Here is a 25,881-nt window from a genome sequence, read left to right as displayed (position 1 = left end):
GGTCATCATGCAATTATTTATACAGTCCTGCTAAACTGCTAATAAAATAGTATCTTGAAAGCTGTCTTGATCTTCATCCAAACTCAGATGAAAACTAAAAACAAGCTCAACTGTTCTTTGCAAAGAACATTAAATCAACCAAGCTGAGGTCTTGCCACTATAAGTGAGGTCCCCGAGTCACTGGCACATTAAGGTCCAGGGTGCAGGGCCCTCCTGTGGCTGCACAAAGTCAATTAACTGCCAAGATGCTCTTCCCCGAGGGAGCTGACAGCAGCTGAATCATCAGAACCATCTTCCCTAGACACATCTGACAGTGATTTTCCAAAAACATCTTCTGAGGACCTCAAAGTATATTCTCCTGGTATTTTGATAGCCAAGAATATAACAGATACAGAAAGTCACCTGGAGTCTTACTGGTTAAAAAAATACATATGTTAGCCAAGAAATGTAGGTTCCGTGATGTAACCCTAAGAGCACTGTTTGCCTAAAGTCCACCTGTCACTTGCTGGGTTTTTTGAGGCTTTATATAATGTGTACCCAAGTGAGGGAAAGAGGTAAAATCTTTTACTTACCATCCAGGCCTGGTCATTTAGGGTCAGAAGACACTTAGGTATTTAGAAGAATAGAGTACAGTATATTCTAGGAACTTACAACTTACATCAAGAGTAGTAATTTAAAACTCCTTGGGAAAAGAGAGACAGCCCAGACTCTGTGAGGCCGGAAGTCTGGAAGTGTCCAAAGCCGGAAGTAGACCATTACAGGCTTGAGAATTAAATGTTTGAAATAAATAGTGCATTTGGGGTCTATTTCAGCCAAACCATAATCAACACTAATCATTAAAATCGGAAGAGGCAACTTTTCCATTTCGTTAAGACTGGAATTCTCCTCGAGGAAGGCAAACTTGAACTCCATGAGTCTGGCACCTTTTTCCAATGCTTAATAAACATTAAAGAATAAATTGGATACCCCATGTGTGAATCATACAGCTATATCCTCACAAATTCCAATGTCAAACATCAAACCAACCAAGACTCTGAACCCAGGATTCACATCAAACTAACAAATACTACCTTCTCAATATATTCCAAAAACTCATGGCTGTTAGTTGTTCTGAACTATTAACTGATTCAGGACTTCATGAAATACACTTAAAAATGCACACATGCCAATATACTTTTAGGTAAATGGTTTATTTGACTTTTATCAGAAAAAGGCATGCAGCGCTAAAGGCTAACAATTGAAGACAGCAGTCCTCTGCCCTCCCCGCACCCCACTTTTGAGTCCCACGGACCAAAGGCAATCAGTTTCAACCCTTTTAGCTGTTTTAATATTTACATTCATATTTCAACCAAGAGTCTTCAACTGCTGTTTCTGACCCATTTTGACTGTCTATGGGATTCCTCCCACAGAAAAGGAGGATTCAGCTCTCCCACCTTCTGCACACACTTCCCCCACACTCCCACCAGCCTCTCAACTTAACTGCATCACCCTTTCAGTTACAATAATAGTCAGCATCCACATTACGTTATTATGTCTGTTTATATACAGTTCATAACTAAGCTCCACGATATACCACATTTCTTAACTGAACAACCTTTGTTTCTCCTGATGTTAATGACTAACTCAACCTTCCATCTGCCTGATTTCTCTTCATGTCTCTTACACGAATTTCCCCCGTACTCTAGTACCAGCTAGAAAACTCATCTCATTCAGGGTGAACACCTGAGGTGAGTGCTCTGATTTGCTGCGGCTCCCTTTTCTCCTGGTCCCTCCATCCTCCTATCTGGTCTGGAAAGGCTATTCTCCAGGCCTGACACAAGAGACATCCAGGAGGCCAGGTGTCCCCTGGAACTTCTCTTTACCTCCCACCAAGGAAGTCCTTCACTTTCCTCTACTTCCTGCATCATTGTTGGCTCATTGCCCCATCCTGGTAGATAGAGAACTTCCACCAGGAGCTGCCCAAGAAAGGGTACCTGGGAGGCCAACTTTTGAGACTCTTTGCGTCTGTGGGAAAAAAGCCTCATTCCACTCTTGGCTTTGGCTGACGATATGGCCAGGTCCAGGATTCCAGACTGGAGGCTATTTTCCCTCGGATTTGGAGGGGAAAACTCTCTTCCAGGTTCCACTGCTGCAGTTGAAAATGATCCCAGCCTGCTTCCTGAGCCTTTGTATGTGACCTACGTTTTCTCTGTTAAAACTTTTAGGAAAAATTTCTTTTATGATATGTTTTGGAATTGGTCCTTTTTTAAAAAATTCATTGTGCTAGGCACTTTTAATGTACACCTTCCATGTGGAAATTTATGTCCTTTAATTTTGGAAGAGTATTCTATGTCGTTCTCCTTTAATTTTCTCTCCTACATTTTGTTTTCTTTCTAAAACTTTTTTTAAATCAGATTTTGGGCTTCTTCTTTGATTCTCTCATGTTTTCTGCCATCAACATTCCAACTCTTCACCGAATTTTTAATTTCTGCTATCCTATTTTTAACTTCCAAACCCTCTTTCATGGATGCAATATCTTTTCCAATCTATCAGAGAATATCAGTTATAACTTGTTCACATTTTTTCCTCCCTGCATTTCCCGCTGTTGTCTCTGAGCCTCCTTCCCTGATTGTTTATTTGTTTTGGTCCCATCTATTCATGTTAGAGATGATCTTCAAACATGTGGTCCTTGGCTGTGCACTGTGGGGCCCAAAAAGGTGAACTTATGAGGTGTGGTTGGGTGGGGACCCAGCCACTCTGTGGGAGACCTCCAAATGTCAAAATGTCTCATCTCCTCAACAAGTCAGTTTCCCAGAGGAGAGCCTTCTAGACTGCTAATCCAGGGACAGAGGAATACAAGGAAGGTCAGAGCTCTGGGTGCCCAGAAAGAAGATGGTGCCCTTCCACGTGCAGACTTTCACACAACACTTCTATTTTCTCTAAGGTGTCCCATCTGTACACTCATCTGTATCTGCTGTTTCCAAGTCCAGTGCTTCCCTGGTCTAATTTCTCTAGAAAATACCCCTCCCAGAGGTATCTGCCCAGCCAGCGTGGGAGGGGTCTGACTACTCCTCATCTGGACTTCCCATCATCACCAGTGCTGACCTCTCCCTTCACACCCATCCTCTCATACAGCTTGGGGGTACCAAGTACAGAGCCTCTGGGTGCTGACCACAGTCACTCTTTTCAGGCCGCTTCCCCCTCTGTGGGCATCTGGCTCTCTGTCTCCTCTCTGCTAATTCAACTCTTATCCATCCACTCACTTTCCATCTTCCAAACATCTGCTGACATCCCTCATTCACCAAGCCTCATCTCCAACCTCCTTGTCTGTGTGGATTTATGCCTTTTTTATTTGTTGCCTACCACTGGGTAATCTTAGGAGGCAGAAATAAACAAGTGTATTCAAACTGCCTAAAGTCCAAAAACCTTTTTATCATGAAAAAAAAAATTCAGGTTAGAAGTCTTGGTTAGAGAACTCTCTAGATAAAGTAACATCCCCACTGGTTAACTAGCATTTGGTCATACATTGGCAAAAGTATTAGGTTCAATTTTTGAGTCTATAAATCATCATCTATAGACGATATGGAGAGAATTTAGACGGGGGAAAAACAATGATGAGAAAATGTGGAAGCTGTGGCTTAAGAGAAACAGCTAAACCAAAGATGACACCATGAAGAGAAGGCTGGGGTGGGATTCAGAGTGGCCGTCGGGCAGATGAAGAATGATTACACAAGATGGTTGGCCCGATGTCTCTGTTTCCATTTTGTAACAGAATGAGAAAACATACTTCAGACATAGCATAAGGAAAATTCACTGACAGTGAAGCGTATTAACTATTACAGGAGAGGGTGTGGAATTTTCTTTTCTGGAATTTTATTAAAAGTGAGAACAGTCCATTCCTTAGAGGTGACATTCTGCGCAAGCTGACATCTTAAATTTCTTCCAGCTGCCTGTCTCTTTTCTTCCCAATAGATCTGTGTGTAGAAAATAATCACCACTATTCCACGCTTCTTTTTCTTCCTAATAGAAACAGTCTTCTGGGAATAAGAAAGATTATTGCTAAAGCCAGATCAGTTCAATTTCACGATTCACACTTGCAAATTAAATTGGCAAAATTAAAGACTGACTTTCTATGCATTCAAAGCATGACTGCATTCAACATGTGGGTAGCACTTCGACATTGAGACAAAAGTAAGCATAGCTAAAGTTTTAGATTTTGCTTTGCAATAAGATGCATGTTAAAAATGTATTTGTTTCCATATGTAAAAAGACTCACAAAAACAGAGTCAAACCACATCTAAACAGAATGCTCATAAGATCAAAGGGTAAGGCACTTTTCCTCTCCCACTCACCTTTGAAAACGCACTCACCAAGGGCAGGACGGTGGCTGAAAAGGGGCCACCAGGAGGAACAGAGGCCGGGGAGGATGTGTGTAGGATGGATGAAAACCACACTGTGAGGACAGGCGAAGGCTCAACCACACAGCCCTGCCTCTATCACGTGATTTATTTCCATGTTGTTAAAGAAACAGAGGTTTGTGTCTGTTTTTAGTACAAAAGTCTGAGCCTGAACTCATACCACACACAGAATCCATTCCAGGCAGAAGACCTCAATGTCAGAAACAAACTAAGGTTTTAGAAAAAAAAAAAAAGTATAAGAGAATACCTTTTCAACCTCCAATTAGGAAAAGATAAGGCAGAAAAAGCACTAACAGCAAATACTGATTAGACCACAATAAAATACAAAATCTGTTTACTAAAAGATACCCCAAAGGAAGCAAAAAGACAAGTCACAGAGTGGCAAAAGATGTCTGAAACACATATAACTAACCGGTAGATAATCTGAATCAAAAACACACTTTTAAAAACTCCTACAAATCAAAAAAAAGAAAAAAAGACAATCCAACAGCGAGGAAGAAATCCAAATGGCCACATGACATGTAAAAATGAAAAATAATATATATACCTGTAACTGAATCACTATGCTGTACACTAGAAACTAACACAACCTTGTAAGTCAACTACACTTCAATAAAAAATTTTTTTTAATTAAAATGAGTGCAACTTCATCAGCCATCAGCAGAATATAAAGAAAAACCAGAGTAAGATGCCACTCTATCCCCACTAGAAAAACAATTTTTTTTAACCTGACAATATGCTGCATAAATTGGTGTAACCCCTTTAGAGGACTGTTGGCGGAATCTAGCAAGGCTGAAGGTACACGTGCTCTGTGACCAGCAATTCCGCTCCCCGATATATACTCGGCAGACCCCGAGTACATGTTTATCAGGACCCCTGTACGAGAATGCTCCTAGCAGCATTACTTATGATAGTGTGAAACTGGAAACAACTCAAACGTCCACAATTAAATAAATCACTGTACACTGAAGTAGTGGAATATTTTGCAGCAAAGAAAATGAATGAACTACAGCTGCACGTACCCTGGGAATGGATCCCACAAAAATGAAGGTAAGCAAAGAAATGACTCACTGAAATGTGATTCTAAATCATGATTCGTCTCAAATTAATTTCCAAAAAGTCACTAGGAATCCATATTTAGGAGGTAAAACCATACAGAAATGCAAGGAAGTAAGAACCCCAGACAGTGGTTACTCTGGGGTGACAGTGGCACCGTGATCAGGGGGGGACACGGCAGACCTTCTCCACGGCCCGTGGGGTCTGTTTCTTGATCTGGACGGTGGCTACACGGGTGCCCACTTTAACTCTTTCAGCTGTACATTTATGATTTTATGACCTTCTCTTTACTAATTTCTATTTAAAAATTTAAATAGATAAGGAAAACAAACACAGCATTACAAAAAGTAGATACTCTGGGTCCTTACTCCACACTGACAAAATAACTACTGTTGACAATTTGGTGTGGATCCCTCCAGATGTGCCTGCATGTTTGTTTATAACTTAAAAAAAAAAAAACAAAACACTACTGAGAAGGGATCCAAAATGCAATCATGCAATTCCAAATGCTCCACAGAAGAGTTACTGTGAGATGTCAGGGTGCCTCCTTCTCATCTGAGCCATTTGAAATCCGAAGTCTCAGTGAGACTCCTGAGACTTGTAAGCAATTAAGAGGGAGGCCCCAGGGTACAAGGTTAACATACAAAAGTCGTCACTTTTCTACATGCAAGCAATGCACAAATGGCAATTGAAAACACAGTAGCATTCACATTGGTTCCCTTAAAAGTGAAATACTTAGGTACAAATGCAACTAAACTGTAAAAGACCTATGTGAGGTAACTTACAAAACTCTGATGAAGGAACTCAAAGAAGAACTGAATAGATGGAGAGATTTTCCATGTTCAAGGACAGGAAGATTCAATATCGTCAAGATGTCAGTTCTTCCCACCTTGATCTATAGACTCAGTGCAGCACCAGTCAGAATCCCGGCAAGTCATTTTATGGATATTGACAAACTGAGTCCAGGGTTTATGTGGCGAGGGAAAGGGCCTGGAATAGGCAATGCAGCATTGAGGGAGAGAAACAGAGCAGAACGACTGACACAATCCACCTTCAAGGCTTACTAGAAAGCTGCAGTGATCGAGACAGTGTGGCATTGGTGAAAAAACAGACAAATAAATCAATGGAACAGAAGAGAGAGCCCAGAATGACCTCACATAAATATAGTCAACTGATCTCTGACAAGAGAGCGAAGTCAAACAATGAAGCAAAGATACTCTTTCTGATAAATTATGCTGGGACAACTGGATGTCCATACGCCAAAAAATAAATCTCGACACACCTTTCACAAAAATTAAATCAAAATGGACACAGACCTAAATGTAAAATGCAAAACTATAAAACTCACAGAAGGTGACACAGGAGGAAACACAGATGACCTTGGGTTTAACAATGACTTTTTAGCTTCAATGGTAAAGGCATAATCCACAAAAGAAATAACTGATGATCTGGGCTTAATTAAAATTAAAACTGTCTGCTCTGCTAAAGACAATGTCATGAGAATGAGAAGACAAGCCACAGACTGGGGAAAAAAATGTGCAAACACGCATCTGATAAAAGACTGTTATCCAAAATACATGAAGAATTCTTAAAACTCAATAAGCAGGAAAAAAAAAAATTTAAAAAACAGGCCAAAGATCTTAACAGACACCTCACCAAAGATGACATACAAATGGCAAATAAGCACATAAAAGATGCTCGACATCATTTGTCCTCAGGGAACTGTAAATTAAAAGAACGCAAATGATACCACTATTAGAATAGCCAAAATCTCACACAAAGAACACCAAATGCTGGCAAGGAAGTGGACCAACAGGAACTCTCATTCACTGCTGCTGGGAATGCAAAATGTTGCAACCACTTTGGAAGACAGTCTGGCTGTTTCTTACCAAACTAAACATACTCTTAGCATAGAATCCAGCAGTCAGGCTCCTGGGTATTTATCCAAAGGAGCTGAAAACATATGTCTGTGCAAAAACCTGCACATAGATGTTTACAGATGCTTTATTCATAACTGTCAAAACTTGGAAGCAGGCAAAATGTCCTTCATTGGTGAATAAATAAACTGTGGTACACCTAGACAATGGAATATTATTCACTACTGAAAATAAATGAGCCATGAAGCCATGAAAGACATGCAGAAACTTGAAAGCATATTACTAAGTGAAAGAAGCCAACCTGAAATGGCTACATCCTGTAATATGATCCAACTATATGACATTCTGCAAAAAACAAACAAAAAACATACAAAAAAAACCTATGGAGACAGTTAAAATATCAAGGGTTGCAAACAGTGGGGAGGAAACATGCTGAGGTGGGGCACAGATGATTTTTTAGGGTAGTGAAAATATTATGTGTGACAATATAAAGATGGAAATTTGTCATTATACATTTGTCCAAACCCACAAACTATACAACACCAAAAATGAATCCTGATATAAACTACAGACTTTGTATGTGAGAAATCTCTGTACCTTTAAAAAACATTTTTAAAATGTAATTATTCTTCTCAGAGAGCTGGGAAAATGTTGTGTCCATAAAATAAATACAGGATGTTATGAAAAAAATCAATCACAGAACACGAAGGGAATACACACATACACACACACACAAATTTTTTTTGATCAATAGTAAGTTGGAAGATAAAGCAGAGGAAACTTTCCAGAACACAGGGAAAATAAAATACAGGCATCTAAGAGATAATTTCCAGTTTGTCCCATTGTCCATCATCTAACAGAAGTTCTGGGAAAAGGGAACTGAGAAAGTGGGAGAAACTTAGTAAGGGAAATTGCAACACTGATGAAATAACACACACACCCCTGGACACAATATGGAGAAATTTCAGAACCCCAGAGTGAAAGAGAATATTCCAAAGGTCTCCAAACAGAAAGCACAGTTTGCCTGCAAAGGAAAGATAATTAGACTGAGATCAGACTTATCAGCAACGCTGGACACTGAAGTGGAGCGACATCTCAAAGCTCTGTGGGAAAATCAGGGTATCAGTTTATCAAATAGCTGGCATCAATATAGGCAACTGGAACCCCTGTCCACATGACGAAGGGGAAAGAGGTGCCAGGATCTCACCCTCCAAGTCAGGAACCAGGTGATTCCACCCGGAAGGATGAAGCAAGATCACAATACAACCATGTCACTAAATTACTGAAATAGGGGAAGGAAAAATTGTGATACAGCTATGTTGGGTGAAGCGGGAGGGGCGACGGAAAGAGTGGCAGGAAACCAGCAGACACTGCAAACTGAGGAATGAGGAGGTAAGAGCCTAACTGCAGAACTCTGACACAGGGCAGTAACCCCCAGCAGAAGAGTCACAGGAGCTAAAAGGGTTTCCTTTTGGCAAGAGGGAAGCAGGGCGGTGAGGGTGGGGCAAGGAAACCATTGTTCTTTTTATTTAAAGCCATTCCGAACTTTTGATGTGTTAACCAAGGGTATGAGTTACTTTGATGAAAAATTTAAAGAAGCTTTATTTTAAAACATATTAATAACTAGGTTATTGATCTGCTGTTGCAGGAGAGGCTGTGAGTGCCCAGGGGATGGAGGGCTCCCAGAGAGCAGACCAGACGGAGGGCAGAGTGAAGCTGCCGCGGAGAAGCGGCAGAGGCCGAGTGCACACCCAGGAGATGACGAACTCGACCTGGAGACGCGGGTCAAAAGCTTAAGGGAGGGGTTGGGCCGGAGATGCTGGTCACAGCCAGGATCCGGAGGGACACTACCTGGGAAGAATCTGCTATAGGACTGAAGGCGCGGGCCAAGGCTCAACCCTGGAGAACGTCCGTGCCAAGTGGAGAATGGAATCTGCAGAAGAGAACCGGGAAGGCTGGTGCCGGAAGCAGGAAGCCGGAAGCGGGAAGCCGGAAGCCGGAGGGGTAGAGTCTGAGAAAGGCAAGTGAGAAGCTCATCGGAGGAGCTGAGAGGGCCCCTTTACAGGGCCGTGACCCCACACTTTTCAAGATGCCACATGCTGCCTGCAAGTTCTCTCTGATCTGAGGACCTGACATCTATGCGGGAGACCGAAGCATAGCTCCCCCAGACTAACGGGGGACCGAAACGAGCCCTTGACGCTGGCTCAGCCCGAAACTGGGAGCAGTTCCGGCGCCGCTGGGGCCCCAGACCGCACATTACAGGTGTCACCTGGCGCCTAACAGATGGCTGGGTTCCAGGGCGACTGAGAAGATTGACTTCCACCCACATTTGCTACAGAAAGAAACGTGCTGCCGCCCTTATAGACTCTGCCTGAAGACAGGATGCCTGCTTTCTGGGAAATCTTCAACCTGGTGTGTAAAGTACTGAAAATGAAACCTAGGGGAAACACACCACCTCCACACACTCCTCCCCTTGGTAACGCAGCAGTGGCGGGGGGGGGGGGGGGGTCCGGAACTGAAGAAGTAAAATGCTCATCTTCATTCTGCCCCTGGAGTCCCATTGTAAAAACAGCCATCTGGAATGTCTATTCCGTGGTGTATTTTTCCCTCAAAGACAGGAATAACAGTAACACTGAAAGCTGCGCTGATAAGTATGAACAACATCCCACATTAACAGACTGCATGAAAAGGAGTGTTTTATTAGTGAAGAAATCCGGATTTAACATGTGCTTTTATTTCAGAAGGAGAAAGAGAAAAAAAAAACAGCCAACAATCAGTATTCACAGAATCCAACAAATATGCCTTTGGCATCAATTCAGAGTCAAGACTCAGTGTCAATGCACCACAGCAAGGGACACTGCCCTCCAAGATGCTGTCCTATGGGCGTTAATGAGCTGACCCCACTGGAACGCTGCATGATTGGGACCGTTCTGCACACGAGCTCCTCTCCGCTGCAAGCAAGCACAAACTAGTACCTCTTCTCCTTCCAGGATACTTTCTTGAGTGCCACCACGCTGAGCTACAATAGCCGTATTGATGCCCCAGCTATCTTGAAGCAAACCTAACCTCAAAAGGACTTAGCCATTTTCAAATCAATGCGGAGATTAAAGTGAAACATTATGGAGTTCCAAACGTAAACTAAAAGTGAACCAGGTGCAGGCGTTTAAAGTCAATCCCATGCAAAGTTAGTGACACCCGTGGGCAGGGGCGCTGTAAACAAACCTTCCACCACCGCGGACGGATGAGAAGGATTGTCAGCCCAACAAACAGCCTGAAGCTGTGACTCCAACATCCCTCGGAATGGAGCAAAATCACAGCCTGGCAGAGCATTCTGACATGGTGTAGTCAGGTGAAAAGAAACAGGCAGAACTGTTGAGGAGCCCGGATTCCCCTTCGCCCCACACCCAGTTCTTCTGCCAACCTTGTTGCTGTACCTTTAAAACATATCAAGTCTTCACGCAGTCACCTCTCAACCGCTACTCCTGGATCCTCACCATCAAACTGCAGCAGCCTCCTCCCAGCCAGCTCTCTTCCACCCTCGTCTCTCTCCAGACTATCCTACAGCAGCCAGAGTGCACCTGTCAACACTGCAATCAGGCTGTGTCGTCTCCCCACTCAAACCTCTCCAAAGTCTTCCCCGCACTCAGAGTAAATCCCGAGGTTCTCACCTTGGCCTCTGGCCGGCGCTGATGCCGCGGCCCCCAGCCCTTCCCCCACCACCCCCGGCCACCTGCCCTGCGGGCCGGCTTCAGCCACACTGACCTGCTGTCCGAGAACACACCAGGCATCTGTGCTTCCTATACTCTTCCCTAGAACACCCTCCCCCAGAGGCTCACAGGCTTACTCCCGCATTTCAAGGGTCACCTCTCCTCAGTGAGACTTTTCTGGACCAACACCACCCAAAACAGCATCCTTGTCACCTCCACTCCCTCCCCTCACTCTATTTCTCCTCGTGCCACCTCAGCACCTGTCATTTTATCACACAGCTCTTTGCTCACTGCTGGGCTCCTACTTTGGAATATAAATCCGGTGAGGGAAGGACTAGGTTCACCACCATACCCCCAGCACGGAGAACAATTTCTCCCTCACAGAAGGTTCTCCATAAATGTGTGCAGAATAAAGGAAGGAAGGAATTAATTAATTAATTAGTTAACTAATTAATTAATTCCCAGCTCTAATAATAAATATCTTTCTGATCTTCAGCACCTCACTAGTCTCACATCTGGGTTGAGGAAATCACATTGCATGGTTGCTAATGTCTCCTCTTATTCTGAAACGCTAACATTTCCCTAATCAGCTTAGCACCACATCAGGGAAACTACCACCGGGTTAGTTGTATCAAGTTTGCTGCAAATGATATTAACAGCCCACATGTTCACTAAAACAACCTCTTAGCACACTTTAACTTTCATTCTTTATGGATTCGTGGTTCTTTAAGGTACCCAATTAGTTTCAGCTGTTAGCAGTGTCAGTTTACATGTGTATGCGCACCCACCCAGCCAGTCTTGCGAGGGATGAACACTTTTCTCAGGCTGGTTACCTGGACCTTGTCCTTCCCAACACTATCTCAGACACGTGGGTTCTTTTACAATTAAGGTCCAGGGGTCCCCAGAGCTGAGCAAGTTATACTGTCGAGGTTTCCAGGTGGTGTCTGAACACCCTCGCAAAGAATAGGTCAATACAGGAAAAAGATACATAGGGCCTGGAAAGTTAATTAACATCAATCAAAATTATATCTTTTACATCACGTGGCTTTTATCTAGATTTTACTTTTTAAACTTACAACACTCGTCTTTTCCTTCCAAAAACTATTTTAGGAAAATACACCAATTATTGACTCAGTACTCAAATCGTTACTGTCACAGGTTATCCAAGACAAGAAAAGCTCTTTCCACACTGACATTTAGTTTAGAGACTGAAACGGAATCATAGGCAAGTTTTAAGTCTAATTATCTTTTTTGGGATGGGGGAGTAATTAGGTTTATTTATTTTTATTTAACGGAGATACTGGGGATTGAACCCAGGACCTCGTGCATGCTAAACATGCACTCTTCCACTGAACTATACCCTCCCTCCCAAGTCTAATTATCTTTTAAAAATTGGTTTATCAAAGGATGAGGCCATTATGTACATGTCAACAACATTTTTGCAAAAATATTTTGAGGAGAACTCTTTTTACCGTGAAACAATTTCTATAAAGGAATTTTCTCATTATTAGCCGACCTGAAACATTCTGAACATGGTCTGAAATTTTCCAAGGGAAATCAGTTCCAAATATTTGATATTCCTTGAACTACATGCATGGGTAAATAGTTCTATTTCAGTGCAATGGTGCCTTTCACATCAAAAAGCTTGATTTTTATTCCTCAGAATGAAATTAAATATGTCAAGGCCTTATTTTAACAACAAAGATGGTAGCTGGTATGAAAAAGGAAAAATCACAAACTAATCTCTCATGAACAGATACAAAAAGCCCTACTCAAAATGTCAGCAAATTGAATTCACTAATAAATAAAATATCAAATTGACTTTATCGCAAGTACTAAGTTGGTTTAACATGCTGAAATCGAGAATTTAATTTCTCACATTAACAGTCTAAAGCAGAAAGATCTATAATCTGCTCAACAAATGCAGAAAATATATTTAGTAAAATTCAATATTCATGATTTAAAACCCTTAGAAAAGTAGAAATAGAAGATCACTTCCTTCCTCTTTATTTTTTACTTCCCCCAAAATGCTATGGCAAACAACATACTTAATGGTTAAATGCAGAAAATTTCCCCACAAAACGAGTGACAGGACAAGGATTGTCCACCATCAGCACTTCCGGTCAACAGTCAGTGGAGCCCAGTCAGTGCAACGTGAACAAGGAAATAAATGGTATAAGGACTGGAAAGAAAGAAACAAAGCTGTATTATGTTTGTAGACTATCCAAAGGCATTTACGGATAAGCTGTCTGGAGAGTTTAACAATTTAGGAAAATCAACTAGCACTGCGGAAAAACCAATCAAATTTCAATACAAACAGCAAGCAGAAAATCAAATCTAAAATGGTAACATTTGCAACAGCATAAAAAAAGTACTTAAGTGCCTTGAAATAAACCTAACAAAGGATACGTAAGATTTCTAAAGGAAAACGACAGAACTTTATTAAGATGTTTAACAAGACTTAAATAGAGAAGGACTGGATATTATAAAATGTCCATTTTCTTCAGATTAACTCGCAGATTCAGTGCAATCCCACTCAAAATCCCAAAACTTGATTTGAGGGTATGGAACTTCACTAAGTTGATTTTAAACGGCAATGCAAAGGATCTGGACGAGTCAAGACTCTCTTGAAGAAGAATGCTCTCAGATACCAAGATTTTTTCACAAAGTAAACCAGTGTTGTTATAGGCATGAAATAGATCAAGAGAACAGACTCACACTCATAGTGACATGTGATAAAACATACAAGTAGAAAGAAGAGTCTTTGCAGTGATTACATGTCCACAGAGAAGACGTCAATTTGCCTCACATCACACATAAAAATTACTGTCAGATGAACTTTGGACCTAAATTTGAAAGGCTAAATACAGAAAATAAAACAGAAAAATACATTAAATTCAATTAAGTTTATTACAGAAAGTACATTAAATACAGAATTTAACAGATGAAATCCTTCATCCTCCTTTCCTTCGGGTAGGAAAGGATGTCTTAAACAAGGCACAAAAAACACAAACCATAAAGGAAATCATTTGTAAGTGTCACTACATCAAAATTAAAATTTTCCATTTACCAAGAAACACCATGGGAAACTCATGGCTGAGCAGGAGAAGAGACTAGCCACATGGAGAACGTAGGGAACAAGAGGGCCCAGAACATACAAGGGATTCTGCAAACAATTCAGAAGAGACAGACAACACAACAGAAAAACGATCCACTCCATGGAGGAGGAAATCCATGTGGTCATAAATACAGGAAAAAATTCATCAACTTCCTTGTAACAGAGAAAAGCAAAGAAAACCCACAAAGACAGGGGAGGGCACAGCTCAGAGACAGAGGGCATGCTTAGCATGCATGGGGTCCTGGGTTCAATCCCCAGTACCTCTATTAAGTAAATAAATAAATAAACCCAATTACCTCTCCCTCTTAAAAAAAAAAAAAAACAAAACTGAAAAAAAGGAACTGTGAAAAAAAAAGAAAAAAATACCCACAAAGAGATATGAATACACACTCTTCATTTATCAAAAACAAAAAAATGGGTTGACAATAATACTAAGTGTTGGCAAAGTCAGACGACCTTCTGGAACAGAGTAGAGGTGAAGAGACCCCAAACTTGACTTCTCCGCTAACAGAACGTCAAGCTAGTGTACCCCTGGAACACGGGCACAGAATATTCCCAGCTGCATCAGCTGTACTCCCCAAACTGTTAACACCACCAAGAGGTGGATAAATACAATGTCATTTTCAGTCAATGAAATACTACAGGCCAGTGAAATTTACCACACTAGAGCTCCACACAACAAAACACATGCATCTTACAAACCTGGTGTAGAGCAAAGAAGAAAGACACAGAGAAGTGGTCTGACCCCATGTACGTACGATCCCCAGGCAGGAAAAGGCAAATGATATTACTTAAAGAGAGGAGAGATGGGTTTTTAAAGCACGAAAATTATTATCATAAAATGCGGATGGTCACCTGGGGAGGAGGGCAGGGTGTGATGGGGGGGCCCAAGGCAGGCTGCAAGGAGGCTGCCAGTGCTTGGGTTATACAGGTCTTCTCTTCAACCTATTCATTAAGCTATATGCTTATGGCCTACAAACGGTTTTATACATCTGTTATACTCTACAACGAAAATCACTGAAAATAAATCTGTAAACTCTAGAGCTTGATCTGGAGCTCCTGGATAAATGTTTCGTTATCATAAACAAGCACAGGAAGACAAAAGGATGATAAGAAATAGACTAAAAGTAACAGGGGAGACTCAGCCCTCTTCTCGCAGGCCCTGGGCTCTGCCCTGGTGCGCCCTCCACCATAGAAAACATCCACGCCCGAGCACTGAGGTCATTGGCTGCGGGAGCTGATCCAGCCTGCTGAGCTGGGGTCCACCCATCAGGACACATGTGCAAGCCTGGGTCCTTCGCACGCGATTTGAGAAGTTGAGGAGGGCGGGGAGCACGAGAGAGAATACATGAGACCCCACGGCCCAATTACTAGAAACCATCCCAAGGCCCAGGGCGGAAGGAATGCTGTGAAACTGTATCTTCTTACAGGGGTCCGAGAGGGGGGTCGGAAGGCCAGTGGAAGCTACCGGTCTGCACCCGCAGGGGCCAAAGAGGCAAGGGGACCTGACCCCTGGTAGGGCCAGACGGGCTGGTGAGGGCCCACGATTCCAGCACGAGGCCCCAGCGCCCTCATTTCTCTCTCCTGATCCCTAGAGTGTCTTCACAGCCCCCTGTCCTCCATCCTCCTCCAGGCTGGGGCCTCCCTACCCGATGATGAGGGTGCACGGAGAGCCTGCTGCAGCCCCTCTCTGGGCTCTGCCCTATCCCACCCAACCATCCTGCCAGGCCCGCTGCCTTCCCCCGCACAATGAGGAGCTGGATCAAACGGAGCTTGGCTCTGAGACACTTCACTCAGTCTTCAACTCTGGAAAATCATTTGTGGTCATCTGAAGTATGTTTAGGGGGAGAAGTATAGCTCAGTGGTAAAGCAGTGCTTATTAGCATGCACAAGGTCCTGGGTTCAATAACCAGTCCCTCCAGTTAAAGTAAATTAATTAAAAATATTTTCTAATTAGGCCGACTCTGGCTTACTCATTTTGTACCAATTCTTAAGGATCAGACAAAATAAATTATTTTGAAGTCCCCTTGTATGCAGAGTAATCCTAACTTAGAAACAAAAGAGACAAAAATCATCTTCAGCTACAGAAGCAGCGGGCGAGTCACAGATGACTTGAGTTTTCACCTTTGGAGGCTTCAACTCGGTGAAAATCCACCGTCCACCTACATCCTTCCACGTCACGGTCGACATCCTTTAACCCACCTGCTCTCCGGGGTTCCCACAGCCGCCGCCCTACTCAAGTCCTCATCTCTGGGCATCACGCCCACGCCCCACAGCAGCCTCCGAGGCGCTCTTCCTGCCTCAGTCTCCGTCAGGTCACCGACCAGGCCCTCCCAACTGCAGGCGGGCTCAGACCCTCCAAGCAGCTGTGCGCAGACTCCAGGGGCCCCCAGAGGCTGCCGGGCCTCCTTGCATGACACTTACGGGGCTCAGGCGGCGCTCCAGCCTCTTACCCTCAACGCTGCCCTCGATGCGCTGCCCCCCACGCACGTTCCCCCGCCCACACACGCAGCCCTCTCCCATGTAGCTCTCCGCCCACGCATGATGCCACGCCCATGCACGCTGCCCCACCCACTCACGCAGCTCCCCCCACCCACTCTGCTGTCCCCTCCCAATGACTCAGCACCAACTCTTTCTGAAATCTGGAAGGTGTGTTTCTGCCCCTCTACTCACCAAACACCTCCTGCTCCAAATCACATTCCTTCTGCTGGGACCGTCCCCATTCAGGACAGTCCCAATCCTGAGTGGATCCCTCTGTGCTCTGCGCACCTAGGAGACTTGGCTTAAACTTCAGCTGAAGTATCTGTTTCACTAAACGTGTCCACAGCCAAACTCTCGATTTCCCTCCTCAAACACGCTCCTCCCTTGGGCTGCTCCGTTCTGAGCTTGGAGCTACCATCCAGCTGGTGGCTCAGACTGAAAAGCTAGGGCCGACTGTGATGTCCTTCTTTCTCCCCCACGTGCGATCCGTAGGCAGTCCTGTCGGCACTACCTGGGGCCCCACCCTCCCGGCGGCTCCCTGCTCTCCCCTGCTCCCCTCCAACCCCTTCTCCACAAAGGAGACAGAGAGACCTTGTAAAAACATAAAGCTCATAATGTCATTCCTTCTGTTAAAGGACTCCACTGACATTCCGCTGGTTTTCAAATAAAATTCCTTCCCTTTTCAAAACCCTGAATTACCATGCTGGTTTCAGATTAGATTAGAATTTCTTTGCAACTATGAATTAGCATTTATTAAAAATACACCAAAACTTGTAAAAAGCAATAAACCAAGGGAATCAAAACTGTTGATCTTGCATTAATCACATTTAGCTTAAAACTTAGCTGTACCTTATTAGAAACAGAAACAAAACAATCACGGGACTATATCTGAACCCCACAGGTACCCCTGGAGAGTCCCCACACCTCCAGGGACCCTCCCCCCAGACAGTACTGCGACCTCGTGGGCTATCACAAACCGAACTTCAGCCCACGAGGTGCATGTAATAAGTCAGTCAAAGATGCCTTGCTTTGGGCTGGAATTAAATCAACTCGAAGTGGTAAGAAAGACAATTTCATTTTGACCATAAGTTCTAATTAACTACTGATCATACAGTAATTTCTAAGAGCCATCTTGGACCAAAGGATCCCAGATAGTAAAAAGTGGGAAAATACTGTTCAATACTCACCGATATCACCTTGGGAACAAAACAAAACAAAACAACAGCAAGAAAAATGAATGCCAGGTTCCACCCTCGGAGATTCCGATTTAATCTGCCTGGCACGAGATCCAGGTGAGTTCTTTTTAAGTTCCTGCAGATATTTCTAAGAGCTGAGAACGACAAAACCAGATGACCGCCCCTAATTCTCTTTCTACCCTCATTTCCTCCCATAAACCCCTCACTCTGCTCATTTTTTGGTTCCTCAAATATGTCAAACTCATTCTCCACCTCAGGGTCTTTGCAGGAGCTCTTTCAACTGCCTTGCAGGTTTTTGCCCCTACCCAGCCCACCCACAAGGCTCCCTCCTTCCTGTCCAGCCCTGCTTCATCTTAGGTATCACCTCCTTATAGAGGTCTTCTCCAATCACCCAATAAAGAAGCCGCTGGTCACTCTGAACTGTATCTCCCTTCAGCTGTCTGCAGAGCATTCATCATTCTCTGAATTTCTCTTGTTTCTTTATTGTCTGTTCTCCCCACTAGAACACGAACTCCAGGAAAGCGAAATCCTTATGCATGCTGTTCATCACAGCTTCCCAAGCTGCTAGGACAGTGCCTGGCACACACCAGGTTCGGTAAATATCTGTTGAATGAATGAGTCATAAAGCAAGTGAACATAATCCAGGTCACCTCCACCTACCAAGTCTCACTAAAAATCACCGTATTACAAATTTAGCCAAACTATAAATGTTACAGTCATCCTTACTGAAAATATCCTTTTTCTTATCCTATAGCTAGAGAATTATTACTTTAAAGACTAAAATTCATCTTTCAGGAAAGTTCTCAAATTTACAAACATCATACCAAAAAAAAAACTACCGGTCTGTCTGACTCCCAGAGTGAGTACACTTAAAATAATGTGTCCCTGCAATTTTCTCTGGCATAAACTATCACCTCTCCGGGCATTGCAGCATGACTATTTCCTTACATTCTTCAACATCATGTATATTTTTTAAATTAAGTCTTTCACTCCATGGATGACATTCATTCATATAATCACGCTGTTAGAGATATCTTTCAAACTCAAGGTCTCTAATAACCAACTTTAGTAGAAATAAACAGGAAGTCTAAAGGGTAAATAGGTGACATATTCACATATTATTTTCTCCAGCTCCGTTTTTTCGGGTACCAAAAGTAGAAGCACCTCTATTCATACATGAAAGAAATTCAAGGCTGATTTAAAAAATTAAACAAATGTAACAAAAAAAGAAGCAGACTCCCAGAAATGGAGAGCAAACTGGTGGTTACCAGTGGCAAGAGAGAAAAGGGGAGGGGCAAGACAGGGCTAGGGGATTAAGAGATACAAGCTATTAGGTATAAAATAAGTCAAAAGGATATATTTTACAAGGGAAATAAAGTGAACACTTTATAACTATAAATGGAGCATAACTTTAAAACTTTTTAACTAAATTTTTTTTAAATCAAGGCTGATCTAATGCCCATTACTAGTTATATTGAGAAAATCATCATCATCATCAAAAAAAAAAAAAAAAGCTGCTACATTTAGTGGGTAGAATAGTGGTCTCCAAAGAGATACATCCACATCCTGGAACCTATGACTATTGCCTCGCACGGCTAAGAGTGAGTATTGCCTTACATGGTAAAAAATGTGATGAAGGTCGTGATCTTGAAAAAAGATGCTTATCCTGAATTATCTGGTTCAGCCCTAAATGTGATCCCACGCATCCTTTTAAGAGAGAGGCAGAGGGAGTTCTGACACAGAGGGGAGGAGGAGGTGTGACCACAGAAGCAGACACTGGAGGGATGTGGCCAAAAGCCAACAATAAATGCTACAAGAGGCAAGAAGGGAGGGGAGAGGGTATAGCTCAGGGGGAGAGGGTATAGCTCAGTGGTAGAGTACGGGCTTAGCATGCATTAAGTTCTGGGTTCAACTCCCAGTACTTTCACCAAGAAAAAAAAAAAAAAGACATTGGAAGAGGCAAGGAAGGGGTTCTCCCCTAGAGCCCACAGAGGGGGCACAGCACTTCCAACCCTTCAATTTTAGACTTCTAGCCTCCAGATTGCGAGAAAAGACATTTCTATTGTTTTAAGCCTCCCAGCCTATGGTCATTTTACAACATTTGTTACAACAGCCACCAGAAAGTAAACACTTAATTGATCATTACATCTGTGCTAGACACTGTGAAGAGTGAGGCACAAGAAATTTGACAGCTATCAGAATACAGTTTTTGCTTCGAAGTAAATAAACTTCTTCAAAATATATATTTTAAGCAAGTATAATTTAAACATATTCCATTTCCTTTTCGCAGGACAGATCTAGAATATAGTGCTCCATTTGCATCATGATTTGAAGCCACTCACTTGGCCTCTGTAAGGTAGTTTCCCCTCCTAAAATACAAGATTAAATTTTTGACTCCCTCGGGGTTGTGGCGATAATGAGAAAAAAGATGCTGACAGATAATCTTTCAAAGCTTCAAAGAGCCTTAGAGTTATAATAGCCCTGGAGAAGAATTTAGTACCAACCCTCAATCTTGGGAAGGGAACACAAGGGCTCATGGAGGAGAGGCCCTTGCCCTGTGAGAGCCAGGGGACCCCAGGTATCTCAACAGTGATGTGCTGCCCACAGAAGGATGAGGGCGATACTCCCAGTTCACCTGGGCTCTGCTTTCTTCCTCCAGTTTCCTCTGATTCAATGCACTCAGTCACCTTAGGGCTAATGGCAAAATACAGGGCTGGGGCACAGATTATTTCCACTGAAAGGACTCTAGCCTAGGTGTGATGGGGGGAAAATGACAAAACAAAATCCCAGAATGTACTGTGAGGCTATGAGCCAGTCCCTACTCAGAACCAGCACAAAAAAGGAGGTGTAAAGGTGACTGTCAACACCAATTCTTCCAGCATCTATCAGCCAAGAAAGAGCGATAAAGGATCTAATCGGTGATAAACAATCTAAAAGATCACGTCTTAATGAGCGTGGGTCACTGCTGCCATCTTCCCATCAAAGAGACAGTGTGACAAGGAGACAGAGACAGAGACAACGAGTGGGATACAGCTCATCATCCAATCAAGGTAAAAACTCTTAACCGAGAACAGGAGGCAACCTGTTTAATCTGATGATGGGTATTTACAAAACCATACAACAAGCATCAGACCTACTGGTGAAATGATAAAAGTTTTCCCCTCAGGACCAGGGATGAGAGAAGGATGACTTACCACCACCACTTCCCTTCAACATGGTACTCAAGATCTGAGCCTATGCAGTAAGGCAAGAAAAAGAAATAAAAATTGTAAGGAATGGAAAGAAGTGATAAAGTTGTCATTATTTACTGATGTGTGATTGCATGTGTAGGAAACCCAAAAGAAAACATGGATAAATATTAGAATTAATATGAGAGTTTTAAGAGTTTTAAGTTTAAGAGATACAAAATTCAATACGGAAAAATAAATTGTATTTCCATATACCAGCACAAAGTGTTAGAAAATGAAATATTTAAAAGATACCATTGACTATATTATCAAAAATATAAAATATCTGGAAATGGGTTTAACAAAAGATGTGCAAAACCTATGCCAGGAAAATTGTCAACTTTACTGAGCCTTCCAAAAGTAACTCAAGTGTGTGCATAGGTCTTAGTCACAACAAATGCAACAAAAATAAATTGGATAAAATTATGATAACTTCTCATTTAAAGGCTGCTTTTTGAAATCTCAAGGTATCTTGATGTGTTACATAAAAATTCAGGTCAGACAGGTGCAATGAAGATTCTGATGGTGGACCAGAATTCTTATCATTAGCCTATGTTTTAAACAAACATCGAAGAAACATGTGAATTTCCACACTATGTACTATATTAACTCCAAAAAACAAAGACTGTAAGTCCTTTAACTTTATAATGAGTATAAAGGAAAGTCTGTTGGAATATAAGATCTAAAATGGCATTTTATGGGTGTATATAAACTTTCAACACACCTGAGATTCTATGCCATCTATTCTAACCCAATCCATTTAGAATAAATGGTCCAAACCAATGGATATATATTGGGGGTCAATTCATCCTTGCATGGGAATTACTTGAAATTTTTGCATTATTTTTCAGTCATTCCCCTGTTAGAGCTACCTTTAAATGTAGGTGGAATGGACAGCTTCCCTTAATGTGATATTTATAAAGCAGACGTCTCAAAATTCTCCATTAGCCTGAAAATATCAACACTCCTTACATCAATGGTTAAATTCCTTCGAGCTAAGACATTATGTCTCCTGGAACCCACTTTCAAAAGAAAAATACTTCTTGAAGGAAGTAACATATGAGCCATTATCCAATTTTAACACGAAATGTAATTTGCCTGACTCGTAAGCAAGATTTGGGGGAACCAATTCTGACAATGCAGAGGAGAAAGACAGAATACTTTTCAAGAGACAGAGCCGGGGTACATAGTGCTACCATTAGCCAGATGGGTTGGCACAGTGAGGGATGCTGGAAAGTAAAAAGCTGACATTACAGTGCTAAAGGGAAAGTGAAAAGATGCCAGAGACACACATATAATGCACTTGACAATGTAGGTGAGGACACCGTCCTGCTGTCAAGATGTGTTTGAGAGACTACTGACTGGGACACTTTATCATCTCCTGACTTGCAGATGGCCTGATCTCTATAGCACCCTCGTGGAATGCGGTAAACCCTTGAAAGCGGGGTTACATTTTATTCTCTTACCGACCCTACAGCACAGTAAAGCCTTCTGAACCCAGTAGGTACTCAGTAATATCACTTGGGGAATTAAAAATTCATTTAAAAACAAGTAACTGAGTTCTGGAGATATACAAACTGTACTTTTAAATTAGAGCCACCATTTTTTTTTCAATGATAAAAGTTGTTGTTGACAAAACCAAGTGTTGACAAAGATGCAGAGCAACTGGAACTTGCCTGCGTTGCTGGTGGGAGCGTCCACTGACACAACCAATTTGGAAAACTGTTCGTGGGTGTGTTCTAAACATAAACACACTCTCTGTGGCACAGTTATTCAAGAACAGGTATGCCCACCAGAAGGTTTATTGGTAATAGCCATCGTGTGATGGACACAAATTGTCCATTGACAGTAAAAATGGATAAATGAATTGTGGTATATCCATACAACCGAGTACTGCACAGCAACAAAAAAGAACAAACCTGTATCAATCTTACACGTGGTGAAAGAAGCCAGACTCAAAGGGAGTGCACACCTTATGATGCCACTTACATGAAGCTCAAAAACAGGCAAAACTAATCCAATATGCTGGACTAGAGGTTAGAAGAGTGGTTATCAATAGATAAAAAACAAATTTCTTCTGTACAGCACAGGGAACTGTATTCAGTATCTTGTAGTAACCTGTAATGAACAAGAATATGAAAACGAAAATATGTATGTACATGTATGGCTGAACTACTATGCTGTACACCAGAAACCGACACACTCTAACTGACTATATGTCAATTAAAAAATTAAAAAAATAAAAATAAGAAGAATGGTTATCTTTGAGGGCTGGAGTATTAAGTGTGAGGGGGGGTGGACAGGGAGCTTCTTTGGTGCCAGACATGTTCTAAATCTTGATCTGTGTGGTGAGTATGCAAGTACATTTATATACAAAACTTCACTGAGCTGTACACTTAGGATTTGTGTACTGAAGTATAAATTATACGTCATTAAAAAGGTAAATAAGAGAAAAAATGTTGGCTGTTTATCAATGCTTAATATTTGTTTTAATCACTCTAATGACAAGAAGAAGCGATCTTCTGTAAACACAGTTTTGCTGCTGGCTATAATTTGAATGCCTGAACACTTGAAAGGACCCTTCAGCCAATCAAATAAGGAACAGGACTCTCTCTCTACACAGATACATAAACTGTTCTGTCTCTATAGTTTGCTCCTCATTAACATCTCAAAGACGCCGTAATCAAAATCCAGACATCAACAGAGAGCAAGGGGTAATGAGGACCAGCACCGAAATGAGCAGCACCTCCAGCTTCCTGATTGAAGGGTCCCATGGGGCTGAAGGCAGCAGCTCCCACTGCCCCTGAGGGTCCTACTCATTTAACAAGGCGTGTGCAGAGAATGCCTCTGACTCTTCAAGCCCTACACGCGATATGCATGAGACACTCATCGGCTAAACCCTCTGTCTTACATGAGCCAGTCCCCAGTAAAGATCTGTTATTCGGGGGATCCCAGAAACCAAAGCTGGGGAATTGCTGTTGATAGAAGCCTGGTGTGTCTACAGTGGAAAGACACAGGGAGTTGACAGCAATCGGAAATCAGAACCAGGGGAAGGGCCGCCGTCAGCCACCTCTTCCTCACTGACTAATGCGTCTTTTACGGCATGTGCAGGAAAAAGGTGCTAAAGACATCTCAAGTTAATGATCAAAACATAAAGGAGCTGTCGTTGTTAAGTAACTCCGGATGAAAATATCTGAAAAAAAAATTCTATTGAAAAGCCACAGAGTCTAAGATGTTAATTTCAGCTTAAGTAACTCCCAACAAAAAAATAATCAATATTTGAAAAAAAGAACAACAACAACAAACTTCTATTGAAAAGCCATAGAGTAAGGTGCTAATTTCAGCTTCCGCAGCCAAAGCCTGTGGAGAAACAGCCTGGGCTGTCTCAGCCACTGAGTTTTCAGAGCTTCCGAGCAAACTTACAGTCCATCAGCAAAATGGAACAGACACCTTTGCCCTTTTGCTACCAGAACCCCCTGAAAAGCTACTGTATGATAAATCTGAATTTCTAAGAAGATACTGTAAGTTTCCTGGGGAGCATAGAGACATAAGTTGGATTCATTTCAAAATATTTAGATGAAAACTGCCTGCCACGTTTGTACCAACAAACAAGCCCTTATCTCATTTTTTTCCCCTTTCACCAACTTCTCACATGAACGGGAAACACCCGCATCATATGTCACATGGTAACCATGTATTTTCAATGGCTAGAGAACGTCATTCACCATCGAGTGCTCTTTTTTTTGGTGGGGCGAGGTAATTAGGTTTATTTATTTACTTATTTATTTACATATTTACTTATTTATTTATTTATTTAAATGGAGGGACTGGGGATTGAACCCAGAACCTCATGCATGCTAGGCATGCGCTCTACCACTGAGCTATACCCTCTCCCCTTCAAGTGCTTTTTTTTTTAATACTAAAAACAGCCAGGTCTACTAATCAAGTGGAAAGCCATCAGTAACAACAACAAAAATGTAAATACTTTTCCTTGAAACAGTAATCATGCTTTCACATGCTCCTTTCATTTTAAGAAACAAGATTCAAGAGTCCCTCTGGCAAACTAGCCTTGTGCACGGTTAAGGCCACTCCCACACGGACCAAAGCTTCTCTGGCCAGCGAAAGAACTACTGTATGTGTCCTTAGTACTCACAAAGTTAAAGTTTTAATCCAGCAAATATAATGTCATTCTAACAGTTCACACTAATCCTATTTACCCAACTACAAATAAATAAACATACCCTTTGGGTGGACAATTTGCAAGGTACAGTTTCTCTGCCCAAGGAAGGAAATTGGACAGCAAATGCTGAAAGCGGCATTTCAGAAGGACTATTAAATGTTGACACAACTCAGTGTCTTATAAATCGGGGTCACTTATGACAATTCACACTAAAGTTTGTCATGGATGTTCATAAAAGACAAAAGATGCTATTTTCCACTCTGTCCCAGTTAAGATAAATAATCTGAAATCAGATATAATTGAGTACTTTCTCTAGCAAACTGTCATGGCCCCGAAAATTGTATTTAGAAAAGAAGACAATACGAGGGAATCAGTGTCAACACTGTACCTGTTACGCCCTGTGGAAATGACATTAAATGAGAAATACACAGAGGAGAAAGGATGAAATGAACAAAAAGTGGGTTTGTATTCCCAGCAGCTGATCACTTAAAAGCATACACTCCCAAGGCTGCCACTCAGAGTTTTTACTTTGACTCAGGACTTGAAAAAGATGATGTCAGCTTGGTTCAGCATCTCCTTATGCAGCCCGACATTAGCCCCTACCCACGCCTTCATCTGAACACACACCGTCTGCGAAAGCAG

General features: G+C 42.2%; 1 protein-coding gene across 8 annotated transcripts in view; it reads right to left on the bottom strand.

Moving 5' to 3' along the window:
• Positions 1 to 25,881, bottom strand: part of CSGALNACT1 (chondroitin sulfate N-acetylgalactosaminyltransferase 1) — a 256,501-nt gene that overhangs the window by 94,487 nt on the left and 136,133 nt on the right. The window contains exon 1 of one of the 8 annotated variants that reach the window (XM_064477396.1): positions 16,580 to 16,700. The exons of 4 other annotated variants lie outside the window; for them this stretch is intronic. The gene's annotated coding sequence lies outside the window, so the exon portion shown is untranslated. 3 more of the 8 variants (XM_031439994.2, XM_064477397.1, XM_031439995.2) reach the window with 3 other exon arrangements.

This window comes from Camelus dromedarius, chromosome 22 (assembly GCF_036321535.1).
Source record: "Camelus dromedarius isolate mCamDro1 chromosome 22, mCamDro1.pat, whole genome shotgun sequence".
NCBI lineage: Eukaryota > Metazoa > Chordata > Mammalia > Artiodactyla > Camelidae > Camelus > Camelus dromedarius.
Note: the sequence above shows the minus strand (reverse complement) of the source record. Positions and strands in the feature narration are given on the sequence as shown.